This window comes from Aphelocoma coerulescens, unplaced genomic scaffold (assembly GCF_041296385.1).
Source record: "Aphelocoma coerulescens isolate FSJ_1873_10779 unplaced genomic scaffold, UR_Acoe_1.0 HiC_scaffold_182, whole genome shotgun sequence".
NCBI classification, from domain to species: Eukaryota; Metazoa; Chordata; class Aves; order Passeriformes; family Corvidae; genus Aphelocoma; species Aphelocoma coerulescens.
Window position 1 is genome coordinate 67,580 of NW_027183530.1, and position 14,250 is coordinate 81,829.

The following is a 14,250-nucleotide window of genomic DNA, read 5'->3' on the forward strand; positions in this document are numbered from 1 at the left end:
ATCCCGGCACAGCCGGGAGCGACAAAAGGAAGCAGAAACTCCGGCGCCATGTCCGGGTGTAGCAGAGAACGGCGGGGGCCGGGTGGGGAATGGCTCCCCGGGCAATGGCTGAGAAAGAAACCAGTAAATCCCAGGCACTGTGCTGAGGGGAAATGGAAAAATCAGGGAAAAGCCAAGGGGCAACGGGATCTCCATCAGTAGAGGGATCAAATTGTCCCGCTGGAATCGTTCCCGACCGCCCCAGTTCTCTCGGGAAATCCCGGACTGCTCTCATCCCGATAATCCCGAAGGCGGTGGAGGGGCAAACGCCCCGGCGGCAAAGCAAAAAAGCAAAAAAAAACCGGATTTGGGATGAAAAGAATCGTCCCCAAGCCTAGGGGCTTGCAGGGGAGAATACAGGAAAAGGAATATTTGGGAGTATCCTGAGCCCCCAAATCCATCCCAAGGGGAGAGGGAAAAGCTCCATAACTTTAATTTTGGGATATTTGATATCAATCCTACCTTCCACACCCATCCGAAGAGAGCTCCATGTCCAAATTCCTGGATTTTGAAATATTTGGGAGCATTCCAAGCTCCCAAATCCATCCAATGGGGGGAGAGGTGGGAAAAGCTCCATGTCCTTAATTTCGGAGATATTTGGGATGATCCCGAGCTCCCGGACACATCCCAAGTGGGAAGACGACCGCAGAGATGATCCCCTGGCTCCAGATTCTCGGGAATTAACGAAATTCCGGAGCTTCCAGGCCAAAAGAAAATTCGTTTGGAAGAAGAACTCCCGTGGCGGGGAAGGTGCAGCCGCTCCAATGGGAATTCCCAATGAAAAATGGCGGCCTCGGGAAGAGGGACGGCTTTCCCTCGCGTGTCCACTGTGGGAATCGCGAGATTCCAGAAAAAACCCAGCGCTTGGAATCTGAGGGGGATGGAGGAGGGGGGGGGAGGGAGGGAGGGAGGGCGCGGGTCCTCCCAAAAATCGGCGCGGAAATTCCCGCCCCGTCGAAAATCAGCCAATCAGGGAAGGCCAAGAACAAGCTGCAGCCAATCAGAGAAGGCCGAGAACAAGCTGCAGCCAATCAGAGCGCGCGGCGCTGACGTCTCCCCAGTTGCCAGGCAGAGCCGCAGCCCCCAGAGCTTCCCCCCCCCCTCGGAGCCCACCTGGGCCCCCCGCCAGGGGAATTTGGGGGAGAAGGAGGCGGGATTAGGAAGGAGGAGGAGCGGGAGGAGGCGGGATGGAGGCGGAGGCGGGGGAGGAGGAGCGGGAGGAAGAGGAGCGAGCGAGGAAGAGGAGGAGCAGGAAGAGGAAAAGCAGGAAGAGGAAAAGCAGCGGGGGCAGCGCGGGGTCGGCGGGCGCTGTGTCCGCCGCGGCGCCGGGAGCATCCCGCAGGTGAGCGGGGAGGGGGAGCTGGCCCCAAATGCCTCGGGGGTTGCCCCAAGCCTTGGGGTCGCCGTCCTTTTCAGCCTCGGGCAGGAAGGGGCGGGTGAGCAGCAGCTCCTCGGGGTAGGGCAGGTCCGGGGCGGCTCTGGGGGTGCGGCCCCGCTCTCGGGGGGCTTCTGGCTCAGCAGCAGCGTCGTGAGGGCGCGGCCGGAGCCCTCGGAGGTGAGCTGGGCGGGCCCCCGGGTCGGGGGGTTGAGGGGAGGGGGCTCGGGGGAGGCTTGGGAGGTGATGGGGGGGTTTCTGTGGGGATTGAGGGGTTTTGGGAGGGGTGTTTAGGTGTAACTGGGTTCCTTTTGGTGGTGACTTAAAGGGGGTGCGGGGGTTTGTGGCGATTTTAGGGGTTGGAGGAGGGGTTCTGGGGGTTTGGGGGGGGCGATGTTTTTTGTTGTCTCCCAATGTGGCAGCGCCCATAGATTGGAATTAGTCCCTTTCTGGCAGGTCTTTTTTTTGGGATCACTGTTTGGCAGCCCTGTTAGACTTGTTAGGGTCCAATTTTGGCATCGTGTTTGGGGTTATTATTTGGCATCCTCCTTGCCTTTAATAGCTCTCTTTGTGGCATCCCCCTCTGGAATCACAATTTGGCAGCCCCCATTGACTAATTTAGATCCCTTTCTGGCAGCCCCCCCAGACTCATTATTTGGCACCCCACTGATTGTAACGGGTCCTGTTTTGGGTTTGGGGTACCTGAAGGAGCAGCCCCAGTGTGCTGGGGTGTTTGGGGGGCTTTGGGGGGGTTTGGGGTACGTGCAGGACCAGCCCCAGCGCGTTGTGGTGTCTCGGGGTGCAGACCACCTTTTTCCCCTCACGTTTCCCGCCCTTTTTCCCCTCACGTTTCCCGCCCTTTTTCCCCTCACGTTTCCCTCCCTTTTTCCCCTCACGTTTCCCTCCCTTTTTCCCCTCACGTTTCCCGCCCTTTTCCCCTCACGTTTCCCGCCCTTTTTCCCCTCACGTTCCCGCCTTTTCTCCCCCTCACGTTTCCCACCCTTTTTTCCCTCAGAAGCTCACCCCAAATCCCTCGGGGGGTCCCCAAGCAGCATTTTCCTTTGGGGGGTGTTTGGAGCTCGCAGCTTCCAGAATGGAGCCCCAAATCTCTTTGTGGGTCCCTGGCAGGGTTTCATTTTGGCACGGGGGCGATGTTTGGATCCTTCGGGACCCCAAAGCTGAGCCGCAAATGGCCCTTTGGGGGATATTTTGGGGGCTCGGTGCCGGTGCCGGGGTGGGAGGGGGACATCGGTCTTGGGGTGCCCCGGGAGAGCGGTGGAGGGGAACGCCGGGAGCCCCGGGATGGGGTGAGGGGAGAGGGGCGATCCCGGAGCTGGGGGAGCCCCGGCAGCCCGGAGAGGGGGAGAGCCTGGATAAGGGGGGACCCCTGGGATTGCTGGAAGCCCGGAGCAGAGAAGCAGGGGAGAAGGGAGCCCTGGGAGCCCCAACACCCCCCGGATCATCCCTGAGTGGGACCCCAGAGCTGGGGGAACCCCAGGAGCCACGGGACCCCGATGAGGGCAGGGAAAGGAGAGTCCCAGAAACCCAAAGTGGAGAGATCAGAGAGGGGCAACTGGTGGGAGGGTTTTTTGGGCTGAATCGTGGTGGTTTGGGGTTTTTCATGGACATAAAAGTCCCCGAGACTCCTGGAGATGGACCTGGGCAGGAGGAACCCGCAGCCCAAGGCACTCAGCCCTTGTTTTTCCCCCCAGACCAGGATTTGTCATTCCCGAGGCGTGGCCGGATGGAGGAGGAGGAAAAGGCCCGGAGTTCCCCCACGAGGAGGGGCTGCAAACGCAGCCCAGAGAGATCCAAGGAGGAAAGAGCCGCCCTGGGCCAGGAAGGCGTCCGGAGATCCAGGCAGAGCTCAGAGGTGGGGGAGAAGGCTCAGGGCGGGGAGCAGCCCCACAAGTGCTTGGAGTGTGGGAAGAGCTTCAGGTGGATCTGCAAGCTGAGGAAACACCAGAGGATCCACAGGGAAGACTGGCCCCACAAGTGCTTGGAGTGTGGGAAGGGCTTCAGAAAAAACTCCGAGCTGAGCCAGCACCAGAGGATCCACACTGGGGAAAAGCCCTACAAGTGTGGGGAGTGTGGGAAGAGCTTCAGCTCCAGCTCCTCCCTGGTCAGCCACCAGAGGATCCACACTGGGGAAAAGCCCTACAAGTGTGGGGAGTGTGGGAAGGGCTTCAGAGTCAGCTCCAGCCTGATTAAACACCAGAGGATCCACACTGGGGAATGGCCCTACAAGTGTGGGGAGTGTGGGAAGAGCTTCAGAGACAGCTCCAGCCTGACTGAACACCAGAGCATCCACACCGGAGAGAGGCCCTACGAGTGTGGGGAGTGTGGGATGTCCTTCATCCGGAGCACCCGCCTGAGGATACACCAGAGGATCCACACCGGGGAACGGCCCTACAAGTGTGGGGAGTGTGGGATGTCCTTCAGGCTGAGCGCCCGCCTGAGGGTACACCAGAGAATCCACACTGGGGAAAAACCCTACGAGTGTGGGGAGTGTGGGATGTCCTTCATCCGGAGCACCAGCCTGAGGGTACACCAGAGGATCCACACCGGGGAACGGCCCTACAAGTGTGGGGAGTGTGGGATGTCCTTCAGGCAGAGCGCCCGCCTGAGGGTACACCAGAGGATCCACACTGGGGAAAAGCCCTACGAGTGTGGGGAGTGTGGGAAGAGCTTCAGGACCAGCTTCACTCTGATGCAGCACCAGAGCATCCACACTGGGGAAAAGCCCTACAAGTGCTTGGAATGTGGGATGGGCTTCAGAAACAGCTCCAAGCTGCTGGGACACCAGAGCACTCACACTGGGGAATGGCCCCACAACTGCTTGGAATGTGGGAAAGGCTTCAGCTACAAATGCCAGCTGATTAAACACCGGAGCATCCACACCAGGTAACGGCGCTACAAGTGTGGGGAGTGCGGGAAGGGCTTCAGCCGGAGCTGCCAGCTGATGGAACACCAGGTGACCCACAGCGGGGAACGGCCCTTCGAGTGTGGGGCGTGTGGGAAGAGGTTCCAGAGCAGCTCCCTCCTCCTCAGACATGAGCGCATTGCCACGGATGAGAGGCCCTTCCGCTGCCCCGACTGCAGGAAGGGCTTCAAGCACAGCTCCACCCTCAGCAGGCACCGGCGCCTCCACAGCAGGGAGAGGCCCCAGGAGAGCCCCGAGTGCGGGAAGAGCTTCTCAGAGATCTCTCCTTTGGCCCGACACCAGCAGAGCCATCGGTAAGGGCAGCCCCGCGAGTGCCCCGAGTGCGGGAAGAGCTTCGTGCGCTGCTCCAGCTCCATCCCCCGTGGGAGGGTCGGCGCTGGATGATCCCCAGTGCCCCCCGTGGGGCAGAGCCCTGGTGACCCCCGTTCCGGGTGATCCGCGCTGGGTGGGGGGAAGGTGTTGGAGAGATTTCTTTGCCTTCTCCTTGTGCTGCTGGGATTTGGTTGGGAATAAATTCCCTCCGTGTGCCCAGGCTGGCTCTGGTGTGCCCGTGCCCGTTGAAAGGGTTCAAATCATTGTAGCTGTGCAGGTATAAGCTACAGGGTAAAAGTTAGCAAGTATTGGCCACAAGCTTAAGGCACAGGATGTAACTTGGCAAGAAACGGGGAACAACCGTCGCAGAAATGATGACCAAAGCTTGCTGAGAGCAGTCGAGAAACTGCTGAAACTGCAGCCCAGGAGAGACTGCGCGTGCCTGGGGGAGAGAGGGGCAAAGAGAAAGTGCAAAGGGGGGAAGGCTGTGGCAGCTGGGGGGTGATGGGGGTGGGGAGGAATTTTTATGACCTGTTGTGGTTATGATCTGTTCCCAATAAAGCTTCCCAGTTCGGGCCGGTGCCGTTCATTGTTGGGCAGTGGGGAAGGACTTGGGGGGAGCCGCGATTGGGGGGGGCCGCGATTGGGGGGTGCAGATGCCTGGGAGTGATCGGGAATGGGGACCCCCGTGTGTTCCCCCCGTGTCACCCCGCTCTGGGGGGCCCTTGGGAGGCAGCTGAAGCCCACCAGGGCAGCCAGCGAAGCGCAAAAGGCGGCGGGACCCCCCTGAGAGGAAGGAGCGGGAGAAGGGCGGAGAGAAGAGGAGAAGCAGGCGGGATTAGGAAGGAGGAGGAGCGGGAGGAGGCGGGATGGAGGCGGAGGCGGGGGAGGAGGAGCGGGAGGAAGAGGAGCGAGCGAGGAAGAGGAGGAGCAGGAAGAGGAAAAGCAGCGGGGGCAGCGCGGGGTCGGCGGGCGCTGTGTCCGCCGCGGCGCCGGGAGCATCCCGCAGGTGAGCGGGGAGGGGGAGCTGGCCCCAAATGCCTCGGGGGTTGCCCCAAGCCTTGGGGTCGCCGTCCTTTTCAGCCTCGGGCAGGAAGGGGCGGGTGAGCAGCAGCTCCTCGGGGTAGGGCAGGTCCGGGGCGGCTCTGGGGGTGCGGCCCCGCTCTCGGGGGGCTTCTGGCTCAGCAGCAGCGTCGTGAGGGCGCGGCCGGAGCCCTCGGAGGTGAGCTGGGCGGGCCCCCGGGTCGGGGGGTTGAGGGGAGGGGGCTCGGGGGAGGCTTGGGAGGTGATGGGGGGGTTTCTGTGGGGATTGAGGGGTTTTGGGAGGGGTGTTTAGGTGTAACTGGGTTCCTTTTGGTGGTGACTTAAAGGGGGTGCGGGGGTTTGTGGCGATTTTAGGGGTTGGAGGAGGGGTTCTGGCGGTTTTTTGGGGGGGTGTTTTTTTTGTTGTCTCCCAATGTGGCAGCGCCCATAGATTGGAATTGGTCCCTTTGTGGCAGGTCTTTTTTTGGGGTCACTATTTGTCAGCCCTGTTAGACTTGTTAGGGTCCAATTTTGGCATCGTGTTTGGGGTTATTATTTGGCATCCTCCTTGCCTTTAATAGCTCTCTTTGTGGCATCCCCCTCTGGAATAACAATTTGGCAGCCCCCATTGACTAATTTAGATCCCTTTCTGGCAGCCCCCCCAGACTCATTATTTGGCACCCCATTGATTGTAACGGGTCCTTTTTTGGGTTTGGGGTACCTGAAGGAGCAGCCCCAGTGTGCTGGGGTGTTTGGGGGGCTTTGGGGGGGTTTGGGGTACGTGCAGGACCAGCCCCAGCGCGTTGTGGTGTCTCGGGGTGCAGACCACCTTTTTCCCCTCACGTTTCCCGCCCTTTTTCCCCTCACGTTTCCCGCCCTTTTTCCCCTCACGTTTCCCGCCCTTTTCCCCTCACGTTTCTCGCCCTTTCCCCCTCACGTTTCCCGCCCTTTTCCCCCTCACGTTTCCTGCAGTTTTTTTCCCCTCACGTTTCCCGCCCTTTTTCCCCTCACGTTTCCCGCCTTTTTTCCCCTCACGTTTCCCGCCCTTTTTCCCCTCACGTTTCCCGCCCTTTTTCCCCTCACGTTTCCCTCCCTTTTTCCCCACACGTTTCCCGCCCTTTTATTCCCCTCACGTTCCCGCCTTTTCTCCACCTCACGTTTCCCACCCTTTTTTCCCTCAGAAGCTCACCCCAAATCCCTCGGGGGGTCCCCAAGCAGCATTTTCCTTTGGGGGGTGTTTGGAGCTCGCAGCTTCCAGAATGGAGCCCCAAATCTCTTTGTGGGTCCCTGGCAGGGTTTCATTTTGGCACGGGGGCGATGTTTGGATCCTTCGGGACCCCAAAGCTGAGCCGCAAATGGCCCTTTGGGGGATATTTTGGGGGCTCGGTGCCGGTGCCGGGGTGGGAGGGGGACATCGGTCTTGGGGTGCCCCGGGAGAGCGGTGGAGGGGAACGCCGGGAGCCCCGGGATGGGGTGAGGGGAGAGGGGTGATCCCGGAGCTGGGGGAGCCCCGGCAGCCCGGAGAGGGGGAGAGCCTGGATAAGGGGGGACCCCTGGGATTGCTGGAAGCCCGGAGCAGAGAAGCAGGGGAGAAGGGAGCCCTGGGAGCCCCAAAACCCCCCGGATCATCCCAGAGTGGGACCCCAGAGCTGGGGGAACCCCAGGAGCCACGGGACCCCGATGAGGGCAGGGAAAGGAGAGTCCCAGAAACCCAAAGTGGAGAGATCAGAGAGGGGCAACTGGTGGGAGGGTTTTTTGGGCTGAATCGTGGTGGTTTGGGGTTTTTCATGGACATAAAAGCCCCGGAGACTCCCGGAGATGGACCTGGGCAGGAGGAACCCGCAGCCCAAGGCACTCAGCCCTTGTTTTTCCCCCCAAACCAGGATTTGTCATTCCCGAGGCGTGGCCGGATGGAGGAGGAGGAAAAGGCCCGGAGTTCCCTCACGAGGAGGGGCTGCAAACGCAGCCCAGAGAGATCCAAGGAGGAAAGAGCCGCCCTGGGCCAGGAAGGCGTCCGGAGATCCAGGCAGAGCTCAGAGGTGGGGGAGAAGGCTCAGGGCGGGGAGCAGCCCCACAAGTGCTTGGAGTGTGGGAAGAGCTTCAGGTGGATCTGCAAGCTGAGGAAACACCAGAGGATCCACACCGAAGACTGGCCCCACAAGTGCTTGGAGTGTGGGAAGAGGTTCGGAAAGAACTCCGAGCTGAGCCAGCACCAGAGGATCCACACTGGGGAAAAGCCCTACAAGTGTGGGGAGTGTGGGAAGGGCTTCAGCTCCAGCTCCCAGCTGGTCAGCCACCAGAGGATCCACACTGGGGAAAAGCCCTACGAGTGTGGGGAGTGTGGGAAGAGCTTCACCTACAGCTTCAGCCTGACTGAACACCAGAGGATCCACACCGGAGAGAGGCCCTACGAGTGTGGGGAGTGTGGGATGTCCTTCATCCGGAGCACCCGCCTGAGGATACACCAGAGGATCCACACCGGGGAACGGCCCTACAAGTGTGGGGAGTGTGGGATGTCCTTCAGGCTGAGCGCCTGCCTGAGGGTACACCAGAGGATCCACACTGGGGAAAAACCCTACGAGTGTGGGGAGTGTGGGATGTCCTTCATCCGGAGCGCCCGCCTGAGGATACACCAGAGAATCCACACTGGGGAAAAACCCTACGAGTGTGGGGAGTGTGGGAAGAGCTTCAGGACCAGCTTCACTCTGATGCAGCACCAGAGCATCCACACTGGGGAAAAGCCCTACAAGTGCTTGGAATGTGGGATGGGCTTCAGAAACAGCTCCAAGCTGCTGGGACACCAGAGCACTCACACTGGGGAATGGCCCCACAACTGCTTGGAATGTGGGAAAGGCTTCAGCTACAAATGCCAGCTGATTAAACACCGGAGCATCCACACCAGGTAACGGCGCTACAAGTGTGGGGAGTGCGGGAAGGGCTTCAGCCGGAGCTGCCAGCTGATGGAACACCAGGTGACCCACAGCGGGGAACGGCCCTTCGAGTGTGGGGCGTGTGGGAAGAGGTTCCAGAGCAGCTCCCTCCTCCTCAGACATGAGCGCATTGCCACGGATGAGAGGCCCTTCCGCTGCCCCGACTGCAGGAAGGGCTTCAAGCACAGCTCCACCCTCAGCAGGCACCGGCGCCTCCACAGCAGGGAGAGGCCCCAGGAGAGCCCCGAGTGCGGGAAGAGCTTCTCAGAGATCTCTCCTTTGGCCCGACACCAGCAGAGCCATCGGTAAGGGCAGCCCCGCGAGTGCCCCGAGTGCGGGAAGAGCTTCGTGCGCTGCTCCAGCTCCATCCCCCGTGGGAGGGTCGGCGCTGGATGATCCCCAGTGCCCCCCGTGGGGCAGAGCCCTGGTGACCCCCGTTCCGGGTGATCCGCGCTGGGTGGGGGGAAGGTGTTGGAGAGATTTCTTTGCCTTCTCCTTGTGCTGCTGGGATTTGGTTGGGAATAAATTCCCTCCGTGTGCCCAGGCTGGCTCTGGTGTGCCCGTGCCAGTTGAAAGGGTTCAAATCATTGTAGCTGTGCAGGTATAAGCTACAGGGTAAAAGTTAGCAAGTATTGGCCACAAGCTTAAGGCACAGGATGTAACTTGGCAAGAAACGGGGAACAACCGTCGCAGAAATGATGACCAAAGCTTGCTGAGAGCAGTCGAGAAACTGCTGAAACTGCAGCCCAGGAGAGACTGCGCGTGCCTGGGGGAGAGAGGGGCAAAGAGAAAGTGCAAAGGGGGGAAGGCTGTGGCAGCTGGGGGGGGATGGGGGTGGGGAGGAATTTTTATGACCTGTTGTGGTTATGATCTGTTCCCAATAAAGCTTCCCAGTTCGGGCCGGTGCCGTTCATTGTTGGGCAGTGGGGAAGGACTTGGGGGGAGCCGCGATTGGGGGGGCCGCGATTGGGGGGTGCAGATGCCTTGGAGTGATCGGGAATGGGGACCCCCGTGTGTTCCCCCCGTGTCACCCTGCTCTGGGGGGCCCTTGGGAGGCAGCTGAAGCCCACCAGGGCAGCCAGCGAAGCCCAAAAGGCGCCGGGACCCCCCTGAGCCGCCAGGGGAATTTGGGGAGGGGGCGCGTGGGGGGCGCCCAGAGCCCAGCGCTGCCCCAGCCCGGCCTGGCCCGGCTCCATCCCGGCTCCTCCCGCGGGGTGCGGCGGCGTCGGGAAAAGGGGGGGCCGAGGGCGGGCGCTGGACCCGGGGGGAGCAGGAGAAGGGATGCAGGAGGAGGAGGAGGAGGAGGGGTGAGGAAGGAGCGGGAGAAGGGCGGAGAGAAGAGGAGAAGCAGGCGGGATTAGGAAGGAGGAGGAGCGGGAGGAGGCGGGATGGAGGCGGAGGCGGGGGAGGAGGAGCGGGAGGAAGAGGAGCGAGCGAGGAAGAGGAGGAGCAGGAAGAGGAAAAGCAGCGGGGCCAGCGCGGGGTCGGCGGGCGCTGTGTCCGCCGCGGCGCCGGGAGCATCCCGCAGGTGAGCGGGGAGGGGGAGCTGGCCCCAAATGCCTCGGGGGTTGCCCCAAGCCTTGGGGTCGCCGTCCTTTTCAGCCTCGGGCAGGAAGGGGCGGGTGAGCAGCAGCTCCTCGGGGTAGGGCAGGTCCGGGGCGGCTCTGGGGGTGCGGCCCCGCTCTCGGGGGGCTTCTGGCTCAGCAGCAGCGTCGTGAGGGCGCGGCCGGAGCCCTCGGAGGTGAGCTGGGCGGGCCCCCGGGTCGGGGGGTTGAGGGGAGGGGGCTCGGGGGAGGCTTGGGAGGTGATGGGGGGGTTTCTGTGGGGATTGAGGGGTTTTGGGAGGGGTGTTTAGGTGTAACTGGGTTCCTTTTGGTGGTGACTTAAAGGGGGTGTGGGGGTTTGTGGCGATTTTAGGGGTTGGAGGAGGGGTTCTGGCGGTTTTTTGGGGGAGGGGTGTGTTTTTTTGTTGTCTCCCAATGTGGCAGCGCCCATAGATTGGAATTGGTCCCTTTCTGGCAGGTCTTTTTTTTGGGGGGGGATCACTATTTGTCAGCCCTGTTAGACTTGTTAGGGTCCAATTTTGGCATCGTGTTTGGGGTTATTATTTGGCATCCTCCTTGCCTTTAATAGCTCTCTTTCTGGCATCCCCCTCTGGAATCACAATTTTGCAGCCCCCATTGACTAATTTAGATCCCTTTCTGGCAGCCCCCCCAGACTCATTATTTGGCACCCCATTGATTGTAACGGGTCCTTTTTTGGGTTTGGGGTACCTGAAGGAGCAGCCCCAGTGTGCTGGGGTGTTTGGGGGGCTTTGGGGGGGTTTGGGGTACGTGCAGGACCAGCCCCAGCGCGTTGTGGTGTCTCGGGGTGCAGACCACCTTTTTCCCCTCACGTTTCCCGCCCTTTTTCCCCTCACGTTTCTCGCCCTTTTTCCCCTCACGTTTCCCGCCCTTTTCCCCTCACGTTTCTCGCCCTTTCCCCCTCACGTTTCCCGCCCTTTTTCCCCTCACGTTTCCTGCAGTTTTTTTCCCCTCACGTTTCCCGCCCTTTTTCCCCTCACGTTTCCCGCCTTTTTTCCCCTCACGTTTCCCGCCCTTTTTCCCCTCACGTTTCCCGCCCTTTTTCCCCTCACGTTTCCCTCCCTTTTTCCCCTCACGTTTCCCGCCCTTTTATTCCCCTCACGTTCCCGCCTTTTCTCCACCTCACGTTTCCCACCCTTTTTTCCCTCAGAAGCTCACCCCAAATCCCTCGGGGGGTCCCCAAGCAGCATTTTCCTTTGGGGGGTGTTTGGAGCTCGCAGCTTCTAGAATGGAGCCCCAAATCTCTTTGTGGGTCCCTGGCAGGGTTTCATTTTGGCACGGGGGCGATGTTTGGATCCTTCGGGACCCCAAAGCTGAGCCGCAAATGGCCCTTTGGGGGATATTTTGGGGGCTCGGTGCCGGTGCCGGGGTGGGAGGGGGACATCGGTCTTGGGGTGCCCCGGGAGAGCGGTGGAGGGGAACGCCGGGAGCCCCGGGATGGGGTGAGGGGAGAGGGGCGATCCCGGAGCTGGGGGAGCCCCGGCAGCCCGGAGAGGGGGAGAGCCTGGATAAGGGGGGACCCCTGGGATTGCTGGAAGCCCGGAGCAGAGAAGCAGGGGAGAAGGGAGCCCTGGGAGCCCCAAAACCCCCCGGATCATCCCAGAGTGGGACCCCAGAGCTGGGGGAACCCCAGGAGCCACGGGACCCCGATGAGGGCAGGGAAAGGAGAGTCCCAGAAACCCAAAGTGGAGAGATCAGAGAGGGGCAACATGTGGGAGGTTTTTTGGGCTGAATCGTGGTGGTTTGGGGTTTTTCATGGACATAAAAGCCCCGGAGACTCCCGGAGATGGACCTGGGCAGGAGGAACCCGCAGCCCAAGGCACTCAGCCCTTGTTTTTCCCCCCAAACCAGGATTTGTCATTCCCGAGGCGTAGCCGGATGGAGGAGGAGGAAAAGGCCCGGAGTTCCCCCACGAGGAGGGGCTGCAAACGCAGCCCAGAGAGATCCAAGGAGGAAAGAGCCGCCCTGGGCCAGGAAGGCGTCCGGAGATCCAGGCAGAGCTCAGAGGTGGGGGAGAAGGCTCAGGGCGGGGAGCAGCCCCACAAGTGCTTGGAGTGTGGGAAGAGCTTCAGGTGGATCTGCAAGCTGAGGAAACACCAGAGGATCCACACCGAAGACTGGCCCCACAAGTGCTTGGAGTGTGGGAAGAGGTTCGGAAAGAACTCCGAGCTGAGCCAGCACCAGAGGATCCACACTGGGGAAAAGCCCTACAAGTGTGGAGAGTGTGGGAAGGGCTTCAGCTCCAGCTCCCAGCTGGTCAGCCACCAGAGGATCCACACTGGGGAAAAGCCCTACGAGTGTGGGGAGTGTGGGAAGAGCTTCACCTACAGCTTCAGCCTGACTGAACACCAGAGGATCCACACCGGAGAGAGGCCCTACGAGTGTGGGGAGTGTGGGATGTCCTTCATCCGGAGCACCCGCCTGAGGATACACCAGAGGATCCACACCGGGGAACGGCCCTACAAGTGTGGGGAGTGTGGGATGTCCTTCAGGCTGAGCGCCCGCCTGAGGATACACCAGAGGATCCACACTGGGGAAAAACCCTACGAGTGTGGGGAGTGTGGGATGTCCTTCATCCGGAGCGCCCGCCTGAGGGTACACCAGAGGATCCACACTGGGGAAAAACCCTACGAGTGTGGGGAGTGTGGGAAGAGCTTCAGGACCAGCTTCACTCTGATGCAGCACCAGAGCATCCACACTGGGGAAAAGCCCTACAAGTGCTTGGAATGTGGGATGGGCTTCAGAAACAGCTCCAAGCTGCTGGGACACCAGAGCACTCACACTGGGGAATGGCCCCACAACTGCTTGGAATGTGGGAAAGGCTTCAGCTACAAATGCCAGCTGATTAAACACCGGAGCATCCACACCAGGTAACGGCGCTACAAGTGTGGGGAGTGCGGGAAGGGCTTCAGCCGGAGCTGCCAGCTGATGGAACACCAGGTGACCCACAGCGGGGAACGGCCCTTCGAGTGTGGGGCGTGTGGGAAGAGGTTCCAGAGCAGCTCCCTCCTCCTCAGACATGAGCGCATTCCCACGGATGAGAGGCCCTTCCGCTGCCCCGACTGCAGGAAGGGCTTCAAGCACAGCTCCACCCTCAGCAGGCACCGGCGCCTCCACAGCAGGGAGAGGCCCCAGGAGAGCCCCGAGTGCGGGAAGAGCTTCTCAGAGATCTCTCCTTTGGCCCGACACCAGCAGAGCCATCGGTAAGGGCAGCCCCGCGAGTGCCCCGAGTGCGGGAAGAGCTTCGTGCGCTGCTCCAGCTCCATCCCCCGTGGGAGGGTCGGCGCTGGATGATCCCCAGTGCCCCCCGTGGGGCAGAGCCCTGGTGACCCCCGTTCCGGGTGATCCGCGCTGGGTGGGGGGAAGGTGTTGGAGAGATTTCTTTGCCTTCTCCTTGTGCTGCTGGGATTTGGTTGGGAATAAATTCCCTCCGTGTGCCCAGGCTGGCTCTGGTGTGCCCGTGCCCGTTGAAAGGGTTCAAATCATTGTAGCTGTGCAGGTATAAGATACCGGGTAAAAGTTAGCAAACCTTGGCCACAAGCTTAAGGCACAGGATGTAACTTGGCAAGAAACGGGGAACAACCGTCGCAGAAATGATGACCAAAGCTTGCTGAGAGCAGTCGAGAAACTGCTGAAACTGCAGCCCAGGAGAGACTGCGCGTGCCTGGGGGAGAGAGGGGCAAAGAGAAAGTGCAAAGGGGGGAAGGCTGTGGCAGCTGGGGGGGGATGGGGGTGGGGAGGAATTTTTATGACCTGTTGTGGTTATGATCTGTTCCCAATAAAGCTTCCCAGTTCGGCCCGGTGCCGTTCATTGTTGGGCAGTGGGGAAGGACTTGGGGGGAGCCGCGATTGGGGGGGGCCGCGATTGGGGGGTGCAGATGCCTTGGAGTGATCGGGAATGGGGACCCCCGTGTGTTCCCCCCGTGTCACCCCGCTCTGGGGGGCCCTTGGGAGGCAGCTGAAGCCCACCAGGGCAGCCAGCGAAGCGCAAAAGGCGGCGGGACCCCCCTGAGAGGAAGGAGCGGGAGAAGGGCGGAGAGAAGA

General features: G+C 61.1%; 1 pseudogene; it reads left to right on the forward strand.

Annotated features, from left to right (window-relative positions):
• The first annotated feature begins 1,309 nt into the window (after positions 1 to 1,309).
• On the forward strand, positions 1,310 to 13,914 carry LOC138101021 (zinc finger protein 721-like; annotated as a pseudogene).
• Positions 13,915 to 14,250: the final 336 nt, after the last annotated feature.